General features: G+C 44.1%; 1 protein-coding gene across 1 annotated transcript in view; it reads left to right on the forward strand.

The window, feature by feature from the left end:
* The first annotated feature begins 601 nt into the window (after window positions 1–601).
* FNDC3B (fibronectin type III domain containing 3B) overlaps window positions 602–24524 on the forward strand; it is a 183049-nt gene continuing 159126 nt past the window's right edge. The window contains exon 1 of the mRNA XM_064385242.1: window positions 602–755. The gene's annotated coding sequence lies outside the window, so the exon portion shown is untranslated. The remainder of the gene's footprint in view (window positions 756–24524) is intronic.

Genomic DNA, 24524 nt, shown 5'->3' on the forward strand with positions numbered 1-24524 from the left:
GCGATGTGTGCTCCAGGGGTGGTATTTGGCAGTAAGTGAAGGGTCTACAAAACATATTTTATGAAGAACAGCTGTGGGAGAGCTTGTTTAATATGGAGAAGAAGCGGATCAGGTGAGAGCTCATCCCTGTCTATAAGTCCCTAAAAGGACATCGTAGCCAGCTGGGGGATGCTCTTTCCTCCCGCACCTGCAGTGAGAGGAAAACAGCCTTAAGCTGAGATAGGGAGATTCAGATTAGACATTAGAAACAAATGTTTTACTTTTAGGGTGGTCTGGCATTGAAACGGATGGTGGTGGAGTCACTGCCCCCGGAGGTGTGGAGAGCCGTGCGGAGCCGGCGCTGGGCGATGCGGTTTGGGGGCTACAGCGGTGCCGCTGGCCGTGCGGCTGGACCGGATCATCTTCAGCCTCGACGATTCTCTAACTCCATCGTTCCACGACCCTGAGCAACGGCGGGCGGACGAGGCGGAGCGGGACCGGCGCGGCTCGGGCGCAGGGGCCGGGCGCCGTGCCCGCCCCTCACCGAGCGCCCGCCCCGGCGGCGCGGGGCGGGGCGGCAGCGGGGCTGGCCGGCGTCCCACGCCCGCCTCGGCCGCCTTTTCGGCGGGAGCCGCTACTCCAGAGTGCGCGGTAGCGTGGGCCGGCCGGGGCCCCATGTGGTGCCGACATCACTGACATGGCGGAATCCCCGCCGAGCCCTCCCGGCACTCGCTCCAGCTAACCGGGACTCGCCGCCCCGCACCGCCCTCCCGCAGGTAAGGACGCGGCGGCGCTGCGGGGAAACGGGCGCCGGGCGGGGAGCCCCGCGGCTCCGCCGCGCTCCGGCCGCCGGGCAGCCGCGTCCCCCGCCCCGCGCCGCCTCTCCCGGTCCCGGCTCTTTTGTTCGGCGGCGGGACGCGGCCGCACTCGGTGGAAAGTTTCTCTGCCCGCCCCGCCGGCTCCCTGCGCCGCGGGGAGCGCCCGGCGGGCGGGCGGGAGCGGCCGCGCTCGGCGCTGGCGGCGGGACGGGCGCTCCAGCACCGCCCGGCTGTCCCTGGGGGCGGCCGGCCCGGCCGCTGTCATCGCCGCCGCCCTGCCCGCCCGCTGCGGCTCCCGGAGGAGAAGTGCGGGAGCGGTCGGTGCCGCGGGGCTGTGCGGGGCTGTGCCCGCGGCGGCCCCCGAGCCGCGCCCGGCTCCGCCGCTCGCTGCCCGGCCGGGGCTGCGGGCAGGTGGAGGAACCGGGGGCTCCTCCGCCGCCAGAACCTCGGGATCCAGAGGGCATGTTGGAGAAAAAGCTGGAGAAAGGCGCGACCGTCTTCTGCTGGCCCCGTCCTCCCCGCCGGGCTCCTGGCAGAGGCGGCTTGGGGAAGGAAAGCCCTGGAAACTTTTTATTTTTGCTTGCCAGACACCTTTTTAAAATGGCATGCGACCAGCAGACGGAGTAAAAAAGAACAACCCTTTTAAAAAGCTTAACCTCTCTTAGGTTAAGACCACAGCTGCATCCCCCCCTTGCCGGTTCTCAGAAATGTTCTATTTAAATAAGGTTTTGGCGGAGGTAGTGCGGCTTGGAGTTAAATGTAACGAGCCATTTATCCCATCTATATTTGTAGAATAGAAGGCGCGGGGCAAGCCTGCCTCTCTCCATATTAGTAATTTTGTATTTCATTTGCATTTCTTTGTGTCCTTTGAGTATATAAAAGTACCGGCCTTAAAGGAGTAGTTACCCCATCTCGGGGTGGGGGGGGGATTGAGATACGGAGAGATTGGAGCTCCTTGTTGGCGTTTTTTATTTTGGATTTTTTTATTTGCTGCTCGGGCTCCGTGCTGGCTCTGTGAGAACAGGATTCACATATCCCGGTTACCTGTGCCCCAACCACAGCTGCTGTATCCCTTAACCGCTTACCCTGCAGAACACAGTACGTTCCTGAAAGGTGCCAAACCAGTCTAACTCGAGTTTAACAATGTGCTAGGTAATGGCATTTCAAACTTCCACAGATTTTTAAGCGTAGAACACTATTTCTCAACCTTTTTTTATTTTTTTTCCCAGCAGCAGAGCTTGCTTAAAAGAGTTTGGGAGTGCCAGGCCTGGCAGTGCCTGTACTGGCCTGGGTCTGCGCTTTGTTCTGATGGGGAGCGGCTGGTCTGGACACGGATGACACAATGTGTGCTTGGCTGGGAATCCAGATAAAGGCATCGCTTCCATAAACCTCAGGAGCAGCCAAGGGCTGCCTCCTGAGTGGAAGCATCTCGCTCCTCTTGCCCTGTCCACCTAGGGCCGTGTGTCTTCCTCAGCAGTCGCAGAACGCGCTGCCGGTGCTACCAGTAAGAAAATGATTCTTGGCCGAATTCCCGGGGTCATTTCGGGTCCCGCACAGAAGCGGTCTGTTAGTGCTTTTCTCTTAGTCTTCAGCACTTCTGTGGTTCCCTCTCGTTAATTTCAAAGCAGTTGTGATTTGTGGTTGTATTGGGACCCTGCTGTGGCAGAAACGTCTGCTGCCCCAGAAGTGTCGTGCATTGTTCTTCCCAGTTCAGTATCTTTTAGCTACTTTATGCTTATAATGTAACTCAGAGATGAGTCTGTGTGGAAGGTGATATATTCTGCTTATTTTTTTCTTTTTTTATTTTTTTTTAATTTTGTGCCTTTGGGACTCATCTGCTTTGGGTTTGAGGTCGCTGCTGGGACAGCAGTGAGAGGGTTTTTTCATACTGTTAGCCTATAGTTGGCCAAAGGATAAGAAATGAAGGTAGCTAGCAGCCAAAATAAGCTGATATTCTGCTATAGCCAAGAAGCTCAGAGCTGTAACTCCATACTGCAAGTATTTTATCTTTAGTCTCAGAAAAGTTTGTAACTTCCAATCTGAAATGTGTTTATCCTGGCACTTTTTTTCCTACGTGTAGTATTTAGAGAACTAAAAGAAGTTTTTGCCATCATACCTCTTTCTTAGCAGAGAAGTGGGTGTTTTTTTCTCATCACTTTATAGTTTTCTTTATGTTCTCTGAGAAGGAGAAGCAGTTAGGGGCAGTCAAACTTCTGCAGTTCATAAATCTGTGCAAGAAAATATATACAGGCCATGCAGCAAACTTCTGCATGTGTGTGGTTGTATTCATGAACTTTCTAATAAGTATAATTGACTTTTTCCCTCAAAAATATAGGTTGTCAGAACCAACATTTATAGTATGAATAAATGTTTGTAGCGTGAGGATAAATGCCTGCTAAGTACAGGTAATTAAATACAAGGGCCAGGAGACACCTGAATCAAACAAATTACTCTCCACAGTGCTTTTTTCTGCACTGTAGTCTTCCCTCCAAAGAGAAGACATGAGGGAAGATGGAGTGACTTTTTTGGAGCACTTGGAATGGCAGTTTGGGACACACTGGGAGAGCATCCTGTCACTCCACTGAGGATGTGGCTGTTGGGTTTAAAGTCTGGAAATAGTGTCACTGGAATTGTTTTGAGCAACATGCCGCAAGTTATCGAAATTCCATTTGTTTGCAGTAGCCTTTGGTGTACAGCAAATAAAATAAATAGCAGAAGAAGCCAGCAGAGCCCTGTGTAAATCTCAGCTGTGCAAAATGCAGGCGAGGCAAAGTTTCTCAAGCGTTGCCCGGAGGATTTGTGCCTCAGTGATTGTCTCTGCACTGCTGAGTGGTGGAGGATCCTTTGGAAACAGCAGTATCAAAACCCGTGTTGTTTACGGCCAAGGTTTAGTGTCCCTGTGTGATCTGTCCCTGGAGATGGAAGGTATGTGGGAAGAGGGAAGTTCTTCAAACAAGGCAGTGGAAATAGGAGCCGCTGGATACACAGCGGTGAAAAGCCATCTACAGGCAGGAATGCTGGTGTGTCAGCGGGCAGATAACTCCAGACAGCTTCCAGTGGGGACGTGGTGGTTGGCGTTTTTATCAGTTTATTCTAAGCACCTCTTTGCAAAATTCAAGTTGGAAGCCTGCTCGCTGTTGGATTCCAGACAGCCAGGAAAAAAAAAAAAAGAAAGAATAAAGCACAAACTAATTAAATGTGATTTATTGTGGAATTTGCAACAGTGTTGGAGAGATGAGTTGCCTTTCAGAAATGCTGCTGTGGATGTTAAATCTGTGCTTTGCTCTGGATGAAAAATGACGGTGCTGTTGAGCAAGTACACAAGAAAAACATCGTCAGTGTTAAAGTCTGTTCTTGAGCAGGAGTATTCCCTGGAGGTCCCAGGTAGTGCAGCTTGGAGCAAATCTTTGTGGTGCTTTTAATTGGGAAAAGGATGGGTTTCCTTGAGCTTAGAGGTTAAAATGTAGGGCTTCTCCAGTGACATGCTTTCTGCGTTTCATCTGAGGAATCCTTTGTTTACAAGTAAATTGTGGTGTTTGTTAGCAGATAACAGACAAAAAGCCAACAGCATAAGAAACCTTCTCTATTTGTTTTTCTAATGGTGACAGTTTATAATGGTAATATACTGAAAATTGCCATGTGGGTACTCTGTTTAGTAAATTGCAGCTATGTATAGTGTTAGTTTTGTAATATGAAGCAATAAACAATTTCTAAGTAATGAAATACATATTTTATAGTTTCTTTTTTTGCGAGGATGAAACTACAGCTAATACTGATATGTGGCATTTGCTTGTTCTGGCATCTGCTCCTCATTCTGTAAGATACTCAGTGCAATGACAAGATGGATTCAGGAGAGGAGTTTCTGCTGTTGTGTTTTTGTTTATGTTTTTATTTTTTAGATTTAGAATAACTGAGAGCCAACACTTGAATTCTCTGGAGATGAAGGTGATAAGCCTGATTTTTCTGTGTTGAGTTAGTGTATTGCAATTATTTGGCAGCAATGCAAATACCTTGAAACATGCTTTACATCCTGGTCTCTTATCATTGCCTTGTAAATAATTATGGACTTCTCTATTATTAGGTCCTTGCAAAGGACTCTAATAATAGAATCTGTGTATACATGTATTTAAACATCTCCTTCATGCTTCCAGGAATGCTTCATATGGAATGCTTTGGAAAGAGAGAAAGAAATTCCTTTCAAGACGTTAATAAAAACTTCAATAAACTACAATTTTAGATGACCCTTGCCACCCTCAGAGATGCTTGGGATGTTGTGGACAGATTTCCTCATGCTTTTAATCTGAACTAGGAAAACCAATCTGCTCTTAGCTTGTAGGTTCTCTGGGTCTTTGTGCAGCTGTGTCAGTTTTACATGGTTGCTCCCTGTTTTCCACTCGCCCACTAGTAAAATGTCAATGTTTATAACCTATATCTCAGTGTTATCTTTTGCCCCAAATATTTCTTCACAATCCTTTAGTCAAACTCAGAACTGTAGTGAAGTAAGATGGAGTGATTGTTTTGGACCTTGTTAGGAGAAACAGCGTGGGAGTAGAGAGTTGTCCTGATTTGTTTCAGGATGACCTTACCATTTTCCTTTAGTGTGTGGTTAGTTAGCTGAAAGAACTCATTCCACTTTATAACTTGCCTTTGTTGTAGAAGTATGTCCCTCTTCAATGACAATTCAGGTAACATAAGTGACCTTATGCTTGCAGACTTGAGCTGATTTGGGTATGTTGCTCAGTGCTACGTATTGCTCTGCTTCTCATTTATTTATTGATGTGGAATAATGCAGCAGAAAAAAAAAAGGATGAAAGCATTTGTGGATAATGAGAGCACTGGGTAGGTTTCCTTCTGGTCAGCCTGTATTTTTTGTGGGCTCATGTGATGTCAACTCACAGAAGGAAAAAAAATTGCCTTCAGTGTCTTGTTACTAGCAAATATGTGGCAACCAGAAGCATCACTTCATTGGAATGAATTAACAGAGCAGAAGAGACCCAGTAAGAACTGCAGAGCTTGTGGAATATTTTGGGGTCTACAATGCCTGAATTGTGTGTGTTGATTTTGGGTTGTTTTTTTTTCCTTTGTCGAAGTACTGATAGAAATGGTGAATTTGAAAAGCAAAGACACAGCTTTGGCTTGACTGACTCCATGAAGGGTGTTGCTTTACTGGGAGACTCATTATTTTGTGTTTCATATGATGTTAAAGTATCAGGAATAATGGCTATATTGAAGTGGAAAGACAAATCAAATTGGAACATACCATGTACCTGATTCTTCTAGGTATATTTGAACTGGATGCAAGTTTGGGATGTGCATACGTGCTTGTGTGTTTTTCTGTTTTTGTAGCAGATGGTAACTGGTGTTTGACTTTGAGGGTTGTGTTTGGCTTGAAGAGTTACAATGTTGGTCTTGTTTTCACCAGTTCTTACTTCACTTTGCTTAGAACACACCAATGTCCTGTTCTTTTGTAATACTCTAAAGCTCTGAGGAAATGATTTTGTAGTCTTGTTGGGAGATGTATTTTTATTCACTGTATTAAAAATTGAAAAAAGAGGTTGAAAATAAGCTGTAGATTTTCCCCAAAATGTGTTAGTTATCCTCTATTACACAGTCCTGTGTTGAACTGTGGCTACCTTGGAAGGCACGACTTTCAAGGTGAAGAATTTGTTCCTATTTGGTTGCATTGTCTGAAGGATGGCAACACATTTCTTGAGGGCTGATTTCCACTGAGTCATCCCCTGAGCAGGGCAGAGGGATGTTCAGCTGCTATCACATCTTCTGCTTTGGCAGGTTAACTAGGAAATTTGTTTTCAAAGCCTGCCTTGGGGAGAAGAGAGCAACAAGTCTTTATTTTCGAATGCTGGAAAGTGTTAGAAGCTGTGGCAGCTCACAGAAAAGCAAATGAAAGAAAACAACTGTTTCTTACTCTGGATTTTTATGGAATTGGCGTCTGCTTTAGTGAGGTATTTTTTTCTTTTTTTTTTCCTTTATTCAGAGGTCTGCTTTCTCAGTGTCCCACTTGCCCATCCCTTCTTAGCACACTTATTCATTAGACACCTGTGATTCCTGATACTAGAGTAGGGTTTTCCTTCTAATTATCTCTCAGTATGATTTATGTTCTCTTGGTTGCAAAGCTGTTAAAGGTGATCTTAGCCATGCAGTGAGGTTTCTTCTGTTTTGTGCTCCAGGCTGGAGGCTTGGGGAGCAGCATTCGCTCACAGGAGCAGTGTTCCTCCTGAGCAACCCGTCTGACAATCCCTGTGTCTGGGGAGCTGGGCAGCTAGAGACACAATGCTTAATTTGGCACAGTGCTTGCTCTTAGCTGGCTTTTCTTGAGTGCTTCAGGTGTGGGTGAGGGAGGGGCAGCAGATCTGTGTTTGTGGAACGCTGCATTCCCTTCTGTCTTCTTCCCTGTGGCTCCATGCGCTGGCTGTGACGTGTGGCCTTTGCGCGACTGAAAGTGCAGGCGTGTGGACACGAGGGATGTGTCCATCCACTGCAGCACAGGTGGCTGTGTCTTGTCCCCAAGGTGGGTACACACGACCCAGAAAGGCGGTGGTGTGTGGTCCTGTGCGCTTCAGAGAGTTGGATCACAGCTTGAGGCATTGTTGATGGCATGGGTCCCAGCCAGCCATACAAGGAGGGAAAATCCATCTTCAAAAGCTGGTTCTGAGGAATGGGTCAGAAGTTTCCTGGCTTGCTTGGCAAGGCTATTATTATAAGGAAGGAAATGAGAGTTTGGTGTACTGAAGTGGCCTTGTGTTTTGGCTGTCGTGTGTAAGAGGTGGAAGTGGTGGAAGGAGTTAAACTGCACATGGTCTGTGGAGAACTTGGGCTTGGAGAGTAACCCAGAAGCAGGACGAGCTGCAGAAAGTTGGTGGTGTTATGGAAAAGAGAAAGGGATGGTGAAAAAAAAATTGAAATTCAGTATAAATCATAGTTAAGTGGTGCTTCACTATGTCTGTTTTGATGTCTGAACAAGTACATATGTTGTATCCTCTTAAAAGAGTGACCTTACGTGGCTTGGAGGAGCAGATCAAATGTCACAGTGTCACAAATAATCCCCTGTAGAAATTGTGGAGTGAAATAACACTGAAGATTCTGGATCAGCTGAAAATGACTTGGTAGCCAAAAGACTGACCCCTGCTCTGTGTGCACTGTGACCCTGCAGGCTGACAGCTCTGCTCTGGAGAGTTCAACCTCCTTTTGAACTTGTAGGAAATGTGTGTTGGATGTTCTGAGGATAAAGGGTTAATTTTATGGCATTTCAGGGTATAGGTTCATGTGTTCATAAGTCAATTTGTTTGACAGTCAGTTTCTCACTGTTCTCTAATCATAAGTTTGTTATTTAGGCTGCTGTACCTACTTTCTTGGTCTCTGATAAAACACCCAGAATAAGCAGAAGTGAAGCCTGATTCTCTGATACTTCTGTATTTTGCTTGCACTTAAGCAGGTAGGTGGTTCATTCCCACGGTGTCTCCTTGTGTAACTTCCTATTCGTATGTTGTCCTTTTGGTTTATTTGTTGTAAAACTAAATTACGTTTGAGTTCGGCACAACCTCAAAACAACAGAAGTCAACAAACAGAAACCTTAAAGGACCAAACCAAGATGACTTTGTATTTCCCATTGTGGTTAACTTAGATGTTGGTGAGGTAATAATGTCATGTTCAGGAGTAAGAAATATCCTATGGATTTCACCAGAGACCCAGATAATGTCTAGTTGGGTGACTGTTGTGGAGTACTGGGCAGCACTCAGCTGTTGCCGCCGTGCCAGGAAGTTAATTAAATAAGGTTAATTGAGAATTTTAGTACTAGATCGTAGGTAGCAGTTTTGCTTCAAGAAGGTCTAGGGTCACACTCTTACCTGGCATTGAACATGCAGGTTACGTTATTCTTAGCTGACCATAACCAATGCACAAGAAATCTTACGACTAAAGAGGGATTCTGAGATTTTTCCACAAAGCAAGAGTTCTACAGAGTTTGGCATAAAAGTGGAGAAAAGTCACTGAAAGGATAGATTTAGCTTGGATATTAGGAAGAAATTTTTTACTATGAGGGTGGTGAGACTGGCACAGGTTGTCCAGAGGAGCTGTGGCTGCCCCATCCCTGGAAGTGTCCAAGCCCAGGCTGGACAGGGCTTGGAGCACCCTGGGATGGTGGAAGGTGTCCCTGCCTGTGGCAGGAGGTTGAAGCTACATGGTCTTTATGGTGCCTTTCAACCCAAACCATTTCACGAGTCTGTGATCTGAGCCTTAATCCTTGTTTCTTGTGTGTCAGCTGGTGGTGAAATTAACTTGTTTCATTCTGCTCCGCACATGTTTATTTTTGCAGCTCCATATGCTGCTCTAACAGATCTTTATTATTGCTTGTTAAGTTCAGCGGTGCTTTTAGTGACTGCACAAAACATAAACATCCTCTGTGACTTCGTTAGACATACAGTGCAAACTTTTTGTTGACTTGAGGGCTGTTCCTCGGGTCAGTGAGCGCTGTGAGCAGCAGTCAGGGCACTGCACGCCCACGACCGCGAGGAAATGAGGAACAGAAAGGAATTGTCTTGTTACCTAATTTAAGTGTCTTCTCCCTGCAAGCTCTCGTGTGTGTGGTGTTTTATCTTCACCCTTTCCCCTCTCTGTTAACAGGCCTGGACGTGCTTGTCCAGCTGTTCCAGCTGCCTTGTTCAGTGGGCAGGAAATGGTGATGTGGTGGAAATTGGGCAATTCTGCCGAGTGCAACCAAAAGGATCTCTGATTTCTTCCACAGCAGCCGCTTCTGGATAAGACGAAAGAGTCAAGTCATTCAGATACTTCTGTAACCACAATCTGTGTAAGGAACGAGGTGGCTACACTTGAATTTTTATGTGCATCTGAATAGGTTGCTTCAGTGGATGTGTGAGAGCTGCTATGTTACTGTAAAGGCAATATTTGTGGATCTAAAACTCTGAAGTTAGACATCAACGGTTTCACTTCCTTTTGGCATTTTGTGATCATGCAGTCAAACAGGATGATATTATGCTCTAAAATGTTGCTGTGAAAAGTTTTTTCAGTTTCTCAGAGCTTCTAGACTATTCCAGTCTTGCCCTTGCTAGCACATCTGAATCCTTTCTGGTCTGTCCTACTAAATCCTTATTTCTCTATTCCCTTTTCCTTTGTTAGATTTTTCTGGACTACAGTGTATTGATTTCAGTGTATGGGTTAGTGCGAGGGGAGGAAGGCGAGTGAAATGTGAGAATTGGGACGGAGAAAACACGGATATGTGAAGACATGGAAAATAGTATTGACTGGATCAGTTTGCAAGTAGACCAAGTGTATTATTATTATTACTGGCCCTGCTATAATTTAAGGTTCCGTGACGTTCTCTCACAACAAAGCACCAGCAAATACAATGACACACTCTTAGGGGATGGAGTTCACCTGGACAGTGATAACAGCACCTCTGAGCAGACCTGGTCCAGCCTGGTTAGCAGCAGAGCCTGGTGCTGCTGCAGAGCTGGGATGAGGTGCTGCTCCCTGGCTCTGCTGAGCCACGTGGCAGCGGAGATCTGTCCTTGCGCTTCAGGAGGGAAAGCAAAGCCCTGGCCTGCTGCCTGGACTAACCTCACATGGCAAGCAGAGGATTTGTGTTCCAGTTACAAAGTGTATGGGGATGGCAGATTGGAGCTGTCAGCTTCCCTCCTCTTCTGTCCTTGGAAGGGTTATTTTCCATTAATTATGAATACATAGATTTATTTTTTTTCCTTTTTGAAGTGTCCTGGCTCTGTGGAGCAAGTAAGATGTAGCTGTGGTCTGCTGGTTCCCTGAAGGGTTCCCCCAGGATGGCTGGGCAGGTTTCTCTCTGCTGGGGCAGGGGTGCAGTGAGGTCCTGCCTGTGCTCCCTGGACTGTTCCTCCTCCTGCTCCTATTGCCTGGCAAGTGCAAGACAATTTCAGGGAGCTGTATGCAAAGTGTAGGTGATTCAGATGAAGAAAACTTTTCCTTAAAAATTTTGAAGATGATTTGACTGGTTCTTCAGTGAGTATTTTATGTTGGCTGCATAGTGTATAAAGTATCACTGATTTAGTATTTTTTGCATATCCCTATTTTTCTCAGAAAATGTTTTGCAATATTCAACTTGTGCATTTATGAAAGGATTTGGCAGATGGGAAGGGGAAGCAACAACTCTTCTCTCATCATACACAGAATACACAGTTGGAAAGAAGAAACAGATAAATACCTTTTTTATCTATTCTAGTATATTAGACAAAGGTTTTCTTTGTTTTTCTGCCAACAGCAGCTCTTCCTGACCTTTGTGATCGATATTAGCAATGAAGTTTCTTTGAGCAGATGTGGAGACTTTGTTGTGCAACTGCTCAACCAGAGTGTGAATGTGTCTGATAGTGGTTATACAGCCATGGAGAAAGGTACCCACCCAAGGGGGGAATCTTATTTTGCTTCTAATAGAGATGGGAAGGGAGATTAACGCTATTTTGCAAATCCTTCTGGGATTTGTTTTGGAAAGCGTATGGTTTCTGATCACCTATGTTGGTGAAAGATGGGTAAATTTGGAGTGGTAGGGTTACAAGCATGACTGGAAGTGTGGAAAGCCTTTCTCGTAAGATGAGATGGAGAAATATTTAACAGGAAAGAAGTTCCAATGAACTTTACTATCTCTAAATCCATCAGAGAGGTAAACATGGAATGCATACAGGACTGTTTAAGCCAAAAGCCAGTGCTGGCAGATGAACGTGTGGACGCAAGATGTCAATAAATAAAAACTTCTTTAGAATTTGATCGAGCAGCTTAGTCCAAACCCAGCCCAGCTATCTAAACAGGAGCCAACTTAGGGCATGCAGAAAGACCTAAGTACTTTTAATGTACAGGGTTTAATGCAAGGCTGTTAAAGACTATGTGACTGTGACATTCCCATATATGAATAAGGAGTGTACAAGTGGCAGATGGATTTCAAGGAAGTGGGAGAACAGAGAACCTGGAATATAGTTTGATGAAAGTCCCGTGGGTATTCATTGCAGCTGCAAAATTTATGAATCTAATCCTTACTTTTTAATGAACTGGCATTCAGCTTCAACTGGCAACTTCTTTTCAGATCTGCTTGCACCTGAAGTTGTGCATGTGCAGAGCTGTACAGTACTGGCTGTGCAGCTTCAGTATGGCTGCAATCCTGGTGGAATTTCACTTTCATGTCCTGCTACTTTTATTGGTAGAAGGCCCTGATGTAACATAGTTCCAGGAAAGGAGATGGGCGGCTTTCAAAGAGCTTTGAACATCAGGTCAAACAACAAAGGTGCTTTCCAAAAGTGGTGGATCACTTATCAAAGTGGAGAGGTTTGTATCCAAAACTTTACCAAGGATAATCTCTAGGAAAGAGTATGTTAATTCTTCAGATAATCACAGGCTTCAAAGCAAAATCCGAATGCAAGATAAACTTTTGTTTACACTTTGTCCTAGAGGGGAAATAAAAGTAACAAGGTCAGGCTTATACAAATGTGAATTTAAATATTTAAAAATGCCTGAATATGTTTGCTGGTAGAAGATGGCAGCTGTACTGAAATACAAGGTAAAAGTTGTTTTTTAAAAAGTGAAATCAGTGAACAAATGTGCACTGCCAAAGTAGAAATACTTCCAGTGATAAGAAAGGAAAATTTAAATTTTCAGAACATTCAGAAGTGGCTGTAAAACCAGCAAATTGCTAGGTCTGCTTGCACCAGAACCCTGAAAAAGAAAAAAGTCAGCATGTAGAGAAGGTATTATCCAGCTAATTGCTTGGTAGCTACACTGAAATTTCTTCAGTACTGACCTATGGTGTTCCCCTTTTCCAGCAGAAATGCTTTTGTTTCAGACAGACGTTAATGTTTCTTTGGAGAGAGAAGGATGCACTGAGTTCTGCAGACTTTCATTTGAGCTTTTTCCTCTGCAGGAGTCACAGGAACTTGTTGACAAAGGTGTCTTCTGTAATACAACTGAGATTTTCCTTTGGGATGGATTTTTTTTGTGTGTTTTAAAGTCAGGTTTTACTTAAATATATTATCAACACCCATTTAAGCTGGTGATGTGCTTTTTCCTGAGCTGCTTGGGGGGTAAAAGTTCTTTTAATTGTCTTTATGCTAATTCAGAGGAACTGGGAGCTTGTTTCCATCCATCAGCTCTGGAAAGTGAAACAAAAGCCAAGCCAACTTGCAGATGGTCGCAGCTCCTGGATCCCAGCCACTGCCCAGTGCCTCTGTGCCATTTGCTGCTTACAAAACGCTGTGCTGGGCTGTGCGCTGGGCTCTGCCTTTGGCAGCAGCAGGAGGAGGAAGGTGAAGCCCTGAGCGTTCCCCGTGGGGTCCCCAGCCTTTGGCCAGGGCTCCCTGCCAGCGACGTAAGGGTTGGCTTGGGACTTCTCCAGGCTTATAAAACACCCAGCTGTTGAACTTTAAAAAAGTTGTGTGACTGGGCAGCTGGGAACTCGGGTGGGCTGGAGGATGAGCTGTGTTTGACGGAGGAACAATGGTTTCACAAGCGCGCACACGTACTCCCCTCACCCCTTCTGGGGCCATGGGTGTGCACTATCTGAAGTCCTGGTGCTAATTAAAAATCACAATAAGCCAGTGCACTTAAAAGTGGCTTTTGTTGGTTTGGTTTGGGTTTTTTTTTTTTTTTAATTCAAAACTGCTCTGACTGGGGAGTTAATGAAACCACTGGGAACAGCACCTCGCATCGTGGCCACTTGCTCAGTCGTGGCTGAGTTGGTGCAAAGTATGTTGGAGTTGATTTTTATTGTTCTTCTGGGGCTTCAGCCTACTGTGGCAAGGGAAAAGTTAACATGGGCCGCAAGAACTAACTGAGCTTCCAGGGGTGGAAGTGCTGGTGGGAGGCCAGGAGCTGAGTGGAAGAGCCTGGCTGGGAATGGGGCGGAGGGAGCATCCCTGAGCAGGCTGGCAGGGCCAGCAGCACAGCAGAAGGGATCAGTGGGGCTTTATTTAATGCTGGCTGGGTAGTATGGTTTAGTTTCAGTCTCACCCACAAACTGCTAAGCATTTCCTTATTTAGGAACATCAATATGAAAAAACTTGCAGTGTAAAGCTGTAGTTTTTTATGTGGACAGTCAAACAGATCCCATGAAGTGATAATTAGTGTTAGTGGCCAGGGCAGGCTGTCAATTTTAGTAGGAAATCATTAAATAAACACTGGTGAATAACCAGTATGCTGGCTCTTCTTCCCTTGAAAGAGACCAGGGCACTAACAGAGGTGATGTGTTTCATTATCCCCATTCTGCAGCTGAGAAAACAAGACACAGAGGTGAAAATACTGGAGATACTTTGTTTGGGGCTTGTTTCAGTTGAGGCTGGGCTAGAAATCCTATTAGTGGTCTGCACATGTGTGGGGGTTTCCCTCCCCAAGGCAGCTCTTGACAAGTGCCTGTGTGCAGTTCCTACCTCTAAAGCCTCTCCCAGAGGAGGTTTCCTTGGCAAGAGGGCAATAACTACTTGCCTTCTGCTCAGCATATTGTATTGTATCTGTAGGAAGCCTTTGTACAAGGCTGGCTTGCTGTGGGTAGGGGGGCAAGGACAGTTCCCTTACAAATGCCAGCTAGGTCTTTGCAAATAAATACAATTGTCAGTAGGCAGTACAGCATACACCTGATTTAATAAGGTTATAATTCCTTAGAAAGGGTAAAGTTATCTTGGCTGACTTGTATTTCTGGTGGGTGCATGAAGTCATATCTTCATAAGAGGAGGAAATACTGCTCACTTCCCCTGTCTGATTCCATCTACTTCAGTAGCTTATCTTTGGATTTTCATTTCTAATGGTGTGCCCAATTCTGATTTACCTGGCTCCTGCTCCTGTTCTTTAATGTCCAGTCCTTGTTGGCCTGGGACCACACAAAAATGCCAGCCCTTTGAGAGGGCTGCTGTGCCGTGTGTTGGGCAGTGGGGCACACGGTGTTATCAGCTCAGATTAATCTGTGGTCACTTGGCTGGCCAGCTCTTCATACACTGGAGATATTTCATGTTGACTGTGCAGAGTTCACTGTGTTTATCAGTGCTGTGTGGTACCAAGTCAGAGCTGGCTAAAGAACACACATGTGCTAACACAGCTATCTCTCCAGCCAAAGGTGTAATCTCGGCTGAGAGTGCACTTGGATTTGTTTGACAGGGCCTGTTTCATATAGAATGACAATGCTGATTATGTTCCTATCTTTGCATTCCTTATCACTGGAATCCTTCATTGACTTTTGATTGTTTTATCTGAAAACTGTGTCTTACTAATGGGATGTAATTGCACTGGGCAGCCTGCTTCCCCCTCAGCTGCTGGTCCCCAGTTAACAGTCTCTCTCTCCCATCCCTCTGCATCAGTGTGTCCTGTTGTTGGCAGTGGGTCAGGCATTTCTTTAAAGGCTCGAATCAAAACTTAATTGAAACATTTTGGGGCTGACTTGCCCACTGGGGTAAGTCAACAAGTGCATTTTGTAGCTCTTCCAAATACCAAACAGAAGAATTCATTACATTCTTTTCCCCTGCATCATTAGCCCTGTTTTCACTTCTGTTTTACAGTGGGGTTGTGCTGCTATTGGAGTTCAGTCCTCCTTAGCTTGTTTTAGAATGCAGCTCATTTTCTGTTTTCTTGCAAGTCATGGTTATTTTTCTTTGTCTGACTTGTCTTGACTTTAGCCGTGGTTTCACTTACCAAATTTCTGTACTACTTTCACTGTCTATTCTTAGCTTCCCTCTTTTACCCTTTTTATGCTGTATCACATTTCTGTCTTCTTACCATGGCATCGGGATAGGATTTGAGTTGAAGTTTCCCTCTTTCTCAAACAAGGGAATCAAAATTTTTCAAGTTGCCTTTTCTGGAAGAACAAAAAATGAGCTTACAGTCGTGGATAAAGTTTTTCAAGTCTGTTTTCCCCCTCAATTCTCATCAGTTTTGGGAAATTAGCATTTGTTGTTCTAAAGCTAAACTGCATGTACTGGCTCCAATTAATCTCCCTCTAATAACATTTGATTGCTGTGGCGACTCAGAAGTTCTCATGGGATGATTCTGATGGGCTCTGTGAAGATGAAACTTGCAGCTGTTGGGTACTGAGTGCACAAAAGTCACAAGGACAATAAAACACTGAGGTTTTTTCACACTTATATAGGATGAGTGTGTATGGTGCAGGAAGTTTTGTTTGCTCTTGAGTTGTGTTTGAATTCCCTTTGTGGTGTATATCAAATAATTCTCTAAGTGCCTTGTCGTCAGTGGGGGAAGGAAATGGTTTCACAAGTGTTTGCTGTACAGAACTTCGCAGAATAGTTCAAGAAGTTAAACTTAATGATATTTAAGAAAGAGCTGCTGAGATCCAACTCCAAATCTCTGAGCTGTGTAGTACTGCTTAGCAGGTGATGTGCCAGTTAAAAGAACCAGCTCAACTACCTGGTTTTCATTTAAATTACCTGTTCTCTTTCAGTGTTCATTTTAGCTACCTGTCCCAATAATTAATTTTGCCTCCTTTGAAGCTGTCTCTGCTCTTGTTTCTCATGTTTGAAGAGAAAGGCTTGCACATTCCCAAAAGGAATCAAGAATCAAGGAAAGGGCATCAAGAAAGCTCTCCCCTTTCTCCTCTCAACAGCTTGAGGTAGAGATCTGTTTTTTTTTTCATATTTACTCACTGCAAAGCAGGTGGCACTGAGTAGCAGCCACCCAGCCTGGCTGTGACAGCAAGAGGACATGGAGCCTGGTGTGTAAAAAGATTCTGCCATGGGCAGGGCTTCATCTTGGCTTCTGCCATGGACAGGGCATCCATCCCTGGCAGCCCCCATGACCTGCATCTCCTGCTTTGTTTGAATTAACTCTGTGTGGTAAGAATATCTCCTAATTACTCACTGCTAAAACCTGGTGTTTAATAGCTACTTAGAGGCAGAACTTGGATGGGAAGAAAGAGTTTCTAGATAAAAGTTGGTCATTGCTTGTTAATTAAAGTCTGTCTTTTCTCAGGGATAATTAGTGCAGCACTGGCAAGAGAGAAACAAAAGTTCAGACAGGACACAGCTGAGCTGTAATCTGCTTATGTTAGAGCCTGAAATAGCAGAGGGTGTGTTTGACTTGAAGTGCTTGTCCAGGGATCTTTTACTCCTGTCCTTATGGGGGAAGGGATAGCAAGCTTTGAAGTGCAGGCACAGCTCTGAAGCTGGAATACCAAGGTATGAATGGGTAACAGGTACCTTAGAGGTGGAGGTGTGTCTTGGATTCCAGGTGCTGGAAAGAACTCCTGGATTATTAACATATCCTTTAATATGCTGGTTGGAAATCTCAGCCACTGGGACGCATCCAAAAAAAAAAAAGAAAAAGCGTGCTGATTAATGGGATCTGTTTGGTTTTTCCTCCTGAGAATGTAGCTCTGGGTCGTGTTTCCCTGTGTGTGTGAATGTAGAGGTCTGCCCCTACAGCAGTGGCTCAGCTGGGGTACACGGGGTCACCTCACTGTCCCTTGTCACATCCTGGGAGACTGGGCTTTGTCTGCCCAGGGCTGGCTGAAGGATTTCAGTGTAGGCATGAGAGAGAGCTGGGATGCCAGACTGCAGATGGGAAGGTCTGTGTAATGCAGAAGGAATTCCAAGCATCTTTTTGGTTAATTCTGTTTTTTAGAGGACTGTTAATGTGGCTTGATGGGAACTTGCCTGTTGAGTGCAGCTTAAGGCTTTCTGAGTATTTCTAAAAATGGTTTTCTAAAGTCTTCCTTGAAATTTCTTTAAATTGACAATTATTGTACTTAAGATAACTCAAGCCCAATCTTTTAACTTTTATTAATTTTCACAAAAGTATTGATAATACCTTGGCAAATTCTCTGACATCTAACCTATTTTACTCCTAATGAGAAAGAGCCCTGAGTCCATCTGATTCAATTAAATTCATGCATTCCTACTCAATAACTGAATTTTGCTGAACTTAGTATACTGTACTGAAAATGCCTTATTATTTATTACAATTGCTTTGATTCTGTCAGGAAGGACATGTTTCCATTGTATTTTGAAATGCTACAGCATTTCTGTGCAGAATGTGCTGGTGCTATTTCCAGGACACCTGGAAGGATTTGGGATGCTAGGTGTTGTCACTGAAGTAGTGATGGTGACATATAATTAAGAAGAAAACAACTGAAGCCAGCTTATCATAAACAAACTTGAGAAATGTTCATTGTATTTGGCACTTAGTGTCTATGAAACTGAATTTGGACAAATGTGTGAGGGGACTTTATATCCTCTGAAATGCTCCATTACCTTTTTTTGTTTCCCACACGTTCCTACAGATGCTTGTTTTCTGTAGTGGTTGCTCAGGTTAGAACAAAAATGGGAATTTGACAGGCACGTAGGTGGCCTTTTTCTTGGATGCATATCAGCAGAGCTTCATTGTTTTCAAGATATTTATCCCTAAAACACTTACGTTTTTAAGCTGTTAAAGTTGTCAGTGATCTGATCAGCTTGGATGGCTCATGTTTAGATTGTACATTCATGACTGAGAATGTCAGTGTTGGAGTGTGTTTGAGTGGCAAAGAAATGCAGTAATGGGGATGAAGGTTTTGAAAGAAATTATCCCCTGATGAATTATTACCTGTCCAATTTCTCAAGAGGCTTAATGACTTTGCAGATTGAGATGCCGCTGTGAGAATAAATGCTGAGTTTAGAGGAGAGTATTCCATTTCTGTGGATATTGGAGAAAACCTCAAAAATACTCTGTTTTTTTGATATAATGCCTTCAAATGAATTGTGCTGCATGAAATTGTCTTGAAGGAGGCTTTGAATCTTGTGAATTTGGTTCAAGTTTGTCATTTAACTTGAATGGACTAAAAAGATTTCAGTGAAACTCACTGGAAAGACTTTAACCATTTTGTTACTTTCCTGACTGTTTCTCCTCAGTTTTATTCAGCCTTGGTGTTTAGTTGGATTGTTTAGCTTAAAATAGCTAGTGGTATGGTTTTTTTATAGGTCTGTAGTGTGTTGTATACTTGGACTGAAGTTATATAATTAGACATTTCATTTTGCCTACATTCTACATCTTTTAGCTAGTTAGTTACTTGGGTTGCTTTATTTTGCATTACGTTGTTTTCACTTGATTAAGTACACTTCTCTAAGGGTGCAGAATTAAGAACATGCTAATTGCACAACAATTTTGGCATGTGTAGATTGCCTCAGTGTCACCTAAGGACAAAGATTTCTCTGCTTACATAGTTGGCTCTATTCTTTTTGTGCCCCGTGGGCAGATGTGTCAGAGCAGACACTGTGCTTTCCAAAATCTCTTCCTCGCTCCTGCAGTCTAGTCAGAGCTTGTTGGCAGTGTCTAATGTAGCTACTTGCCCTTGGAAATGTCTTGATTTCAACTTCTAAATGTTCAGACCCACTAGTTTGGTGAAGTTTGGAGGGTTGGTGGTGGGATAGGAAGGTGGTCTCAGAGCAGAGACCCAAAGGTGTTGTGAATCCAGCACTGTGAGTTACACCTGGAGAAAGCAGCAAGCTCCACCTGTCACGAGGTGGAAGGGCAGTTGTGATGCTCTCGGCTAGCTGGGAGTAAGTTTTGATTGTGGGCAGTGCTGGGACTGTAAAATATTTGAGCACAATATTTCTAGAAGCAAGTTTCCCCCAGGCACTGAGTGTTCCGGAATAAACATGACTTTATTATAAAGTGCTTGCTCTGTGCTTGTGAGCAGATCAAGACGTCCTTTTTTTTGCATTTGACTTTGAACATCAGTTATTGATGTGAGGCAGCGAGTAGGCTCTAACCTGTGCCAGCTAACAAGGGGAAGCCAACAGAAATGAGAAACATTACAATTAAACTTTTGTTGCTGCAGTGCTGACTGAAGCCTGAGTGTGTCCAAGCATGTGGTGTTCAGACAACATACATATTTCTCTCTGCTTTTCAAAGGAAATACTTGCTCTTATGAAAACTGTAGCCATAGTCAAGTAAATATCTTTAGGTGTGCTCTGCCACGAGAAGAGGTGCAGGTGGTATCTCTTGTGAAAGTCACGATTTCTCTCTTCTCTCTCAGGTAGCTGAGATTTTTAACTGTAAAATTTTAACTGTCTGTTTATATTTGGTCTCAGTTAATCAAACTTCAAAGAATATACTTACACCTGTGTCAAGGTTGGTGTCCAGGTACTTCGTGGGCAGCGTTGCTGGATGTCTGATGGTCATTGGGTGTGGAGTTGGGCATTGCCCCAAGACAGAGTTAGGAGAGTCAGTGCCTCCCTGTCCATGTGCTGACACCAGGGCCCGTGCACAGGGACCTTCCCTTGGAATGGATCTCCTCCACCCATGAACTTGTCAGATACTGCAAGTGTAATTAATTGGAATGAGAATATCCTTTGGCTAAGGCTCTGTTAGAACACTCCAGGAAGTTCCATCATTTTTGGCATACTGAAAATGGTAGCTGGCTTTGAGGTCTTCTACAGGAGCATTAGCCCTTGTTGTCTCCAGTAAAACCACAGTGATTTGGTGTTCTTGTAAAGAAAAGATATTTAAATAAAGACTAGGAAGATGTAAAGAGTAAGCATGTTTTATTACTGAGGCTAGATTTGGATGCCTATTAAAAGAATAAGTGGCACTTAAAAACCTTTAGAGAAATGTATTTTAGAAAGGTCCAAATGTCATGGCTGCAGTTTTGTGCTGTCAGAATTAGTTATTTCTTGAAATACTTTCTTTTTTTTTCCCTGTGGAACAGATGCCCTCATTCCAGAGGTGGCAGCCTTGGCTCTACCTCAACTGCTCCTTTGCATTTAGCTTTGGATGTTGCCTGTTCTCCTCATAGGAAGAGACAGAAAGCTACTGAAGTGTCAGTGCCTTAAAGGGATTGAATCCTGATTTTTGTGGGCATGATTGTAAAGATTTGTCAGCCTCTGGTGATGAAATGTGAGCTACTGACTACTGTGAAAACGTTAGATGTGAATCATCAACTTTGATATTGTTTCATGGAGCTTGCAGCTGGTCAGGCAGGGAAGAATTGCTCAGCAGGTGATGGTGTCACTATCCCCAGTACCTACATTGTGTAATTTAGGTAACTTCATTAAAAGTTTGAGATTTGTGTACAGTTGCTGTTACCCACAGAAGTCCAGTTAACAATATGTTTGTTATGGAGATGGTCTCATGGAGATGCCAGTTTAGGGGTGGGATGCTTGAAAAGCTGTCAAACTGTTTTTTACAACAACCTGTCCATTACCATAACTTGTGACCCATTCCAGTGGGAGAAGGGCTTGGTGGCAGGAGAGCTGCTGGAGCTCCCCAGCATGAACTGGATTGTGCTGCTTGTCCCAGCTCTCCTCGTGCCTGTGCTGCTGGCAGCTGCCTGCCACAACTGGGATCTGGCTCTGGAAGTGGGACAGGATGTTTGCTTTTGTGGAGTGCAGTTGTTGAGGAAATTAAACGAAGGGATCTCTGAAAGGGCAAGCCACCCACATCAGATTAGGCCATTAAGATGAGGGCTGTGGGCATACTTTAAAGCACCTTATCAGGAGACTTTGGGGAGGATGTGCTCCTGATAGCCGGCAGTGCTTGGAAAGCTGCGTTGCGTCACGTCTCTTTGGACTATGGAGACAGCTGGGGTTGAGTACACAGAAAAGGGAAATCTTTAAGAAATCTCAAGGAGGCTGGTCTATCCCAAGCTGTGATGCTGGAATCCCGGGGGGAATATGCAGGGGGAGGCCCTTCCTGGCCACCCCAAGGCGTTGCACAGGCTCTTGCATGCCGGCAGCTGGCCTGGGCAGCGACAGATCGGGAGGAATGCGCAACATTTCAAGTGCCATAAAGCTGGATATCCTTTGCTCAGGATATTTCCTGTCCTCAAGAATACATTTTTCAGTAATATTATTGCCAGAAAATCCACAAAATGGAAGTGGGGGAGGGAAACTTGTACGTTGCAGAAGATGAGCTCCTGATTTTCCCATCATAAGTTTTGGATAGCAGAAATATACACACTCCTTATGCAGCAGCAAACCACCAGCATGCCCAGTTGCATATGGAATATTCAGTGAATTCTGTTCAATGCTGTCAACAATGTACAGCAGTTAACCACTAGTTTCTTATAAAAAGGAGACTTTTGAACACTGTTGATGAAAATGGTATTTAATCCCAGAGGGCTGAGCCTCGGGACAGGGATAGCCAGAGCAGAGCTCTCCCGACTGACTTCCACCAGGCTCTGCTGCATGTTTGGCCTTTGCGTTGGTTAATGAATTAAAGCCTAAATCATAAAGCAGGATTTAATTGGTGATTTGTGATATGGTTAATCCCACAGTGAAAGTAAAGTGTGTTTAGCACTGCTGCCACTGCTCCCCCATTGACGGCGGGGCCGCTGCTGCTGGAGCAGCAGAGAAGTGCTTGTGGCTTCCTGCTAGGAAAATACCTTTGTGAGGCTGTTTGTATATGCTTCCTTCTGTAAACTTCTGATAGAATTCACTCGATCCCGTGAATGTGGCTGTGTGTTCTGGGCTAGCTGTTGTGAACAAAGACCTTCGGCTGTTAAATACAATGAGAATTTATTGTTTACCGGCTATTTTCCTGTTTGTGCTTCTAGCAACGAGTATTTTCATAAAGGATTCATTTTCCTGTAAGTTTCTCAAACTTAGCAACGTGTATTTGGCAAGTCAGTAAAATTTGTGGGAGGAAGGCAGTGTAATGAAGAAGTGAGGCATTAGTGAAGTGCCCTGTTCCTATCTTCCCCATGCTAGTAAAAAGAGAAAAGAATTTGGTAGGTGTGTGGCATTCTTAAGGTTTATAGCTGGAATTTGGTTTTGGAAGCATGAGGATTATGGTGTATGTTAAATTTAACCCATTCTCCCTGCACTCCCAGCACCCAAGAGAAGGTTTAGAGAAAGAAAACTGAACTTACACCGTGCTGAGATTGCACTTTTTGAGGCCGGAGTAACGTGTTATAACAGAAATCCAAGTTGATGAGAACGTTTTAGTCGTGATGCAAAAATGATCTGGAATCTTTGGTATGTGCCAGTGGCAGGAGCTGCGCTCCCTGGAACGCGTGTAAGGCTCTGGCATGCGGGCGTGCTGGGAGCCAGGGCTCAAGGACACTCTGTCAGCCCCCACAGGATTTGGTACCAGGTTAAATCCAGGCAAAAACAGAGCGAGAATTTGAGATTTTTCTCTGTCGCTTTAGCACTACTTTGAACTTTCTTATTTCTGAGCACGGCTTAAAGCATTCCACGGGTCTTAGGATAAATGGAGGTATTTGTACCCATTATGTAGATGGAGGTGTATACATGTGTGTATGTACATGCCTTGTGACTTGTGAGGTGATAGCAAACTGCTGTGATTAGATAGGACCCTGAATGAAGCCCACAGGAGATAAAATTGCCAAGGGAAGCTGCAATAGTAGTTACCAGATTTACTGTATTGATGGGGAGTGACCTGACACCATTGTACTGAGCAGAACCCACCTTGATTTGGTTTTGGTTCCACTGGAGATACTGCACTTTGGAACCAGCTGTGAATTCTGTGCACCTGTTCTGCATGTTCATATCTTCTTGCCACTGATTAGGTTTCTTGAATTCATGTTTTAGAAAATCTTTGTGAGCTCTACCTTGAGTTTGACTATGTGTGTTATACTGATTTTAACCCAAGCACCTAAAATAAAGACTTTATCCTTTGTCTGGCATAGCTATTTCTATTTGGGATGGGGAGCTCACTTGCTGTAGTTGTATATTGCCAGTGACTGAGTAACTTGATGACAAATGTAGATCCCTGTTACAGTATCAGTTTCAGGTCTGACAGCTGGTGTATAATGTTTTACTGCACTACATTTCTTTTCCTATCCTGATTTTTTTCCTAGAAGGAATGGTGACTTCTGAGAGTGAAATTCCAGTCTGTTAGCCAGTCTAAAAATCCCACTGGCTCCTCAGCTAGGTATCTGTGATGTTAGATACCTTCACATTTCTGCATTTTTTGAAATCAGCTTTCTGTTAATCTTCAGGAATTTTTAATCTTTTTAAAACCTCAGTGATGCTTCAGTACTAATGCTGTAAGCAGAATGCAGTCAGGGATTGTACAACTGCTTTTTGTTTATTATTAGCCTAAGTACAGTGTCTACAGGTAGGAGGCTCAACCCACTACTGTTTGTCATAAGAAGCAAATTACTAGTAACACAGTGACTTTACTTAATTTGATCAATTCAAGAAGTGTTCAGAAAAAGCCTTAAAGACTAAAGTACTTTGACATGTTCTTAATAATAAACATGCTATAATCTGCTCAGTTTAGATGATATGGGTAGCTCATCTGTTAGTTCAGACCAAGCACTCTCTTTTGAGAGTTCTGTACCACTAATGTATATCTGTGAAAAAAAATTAGAGCATCTCTTCAGCTTCAGATTTAAAGACAAAAGTTGCAACAAATTGCGGTTCTGATAGAAATAATAATAAAAAGTCTTGTTCTGCACTTCCTTGAACAGAGATGCTGAGGGTAAAGCAGCTGGTAGTTGTGCTGAATTTCGCAGTACTGACTTCTGAGTATTTTAAAATTTGGTGCACAATGATGGCTTTGTGCAGAGCTGTTGCACTGACTTAGATGTGTTGTGCTCTGTCAGGCTCTATGAGCTGTAAGGGATCTCTGGCACCTGTGGGATGGTGAGGGGCAATCTGTGATTTAGATTATCCAGAGCAGAGCTTGATGCAGCAACACCTGGGAACAGAAAGCAAAATTAGAGAAAAATCATGCAGTTGAAGTTTCAACTTGAATGGAAAAAAATAGTGATGGGAAAAAATAGTCCAAATTCATTAAGGA

Source organism: Passer domesticus, chromosome 11, assembly GCF_036417665.1.
Source record: "Passer domesticus isolate bPasDom1 chromosome 11, bPasDom1.hap1, whole genome shotgun sequence".
NCBI classification, from domain to species: domain Eukaryota; kingdom Metazoa; phylum Chordata; class Aves; order Passeriformes; family Passeridae; genus Passer; species Passer domesticus.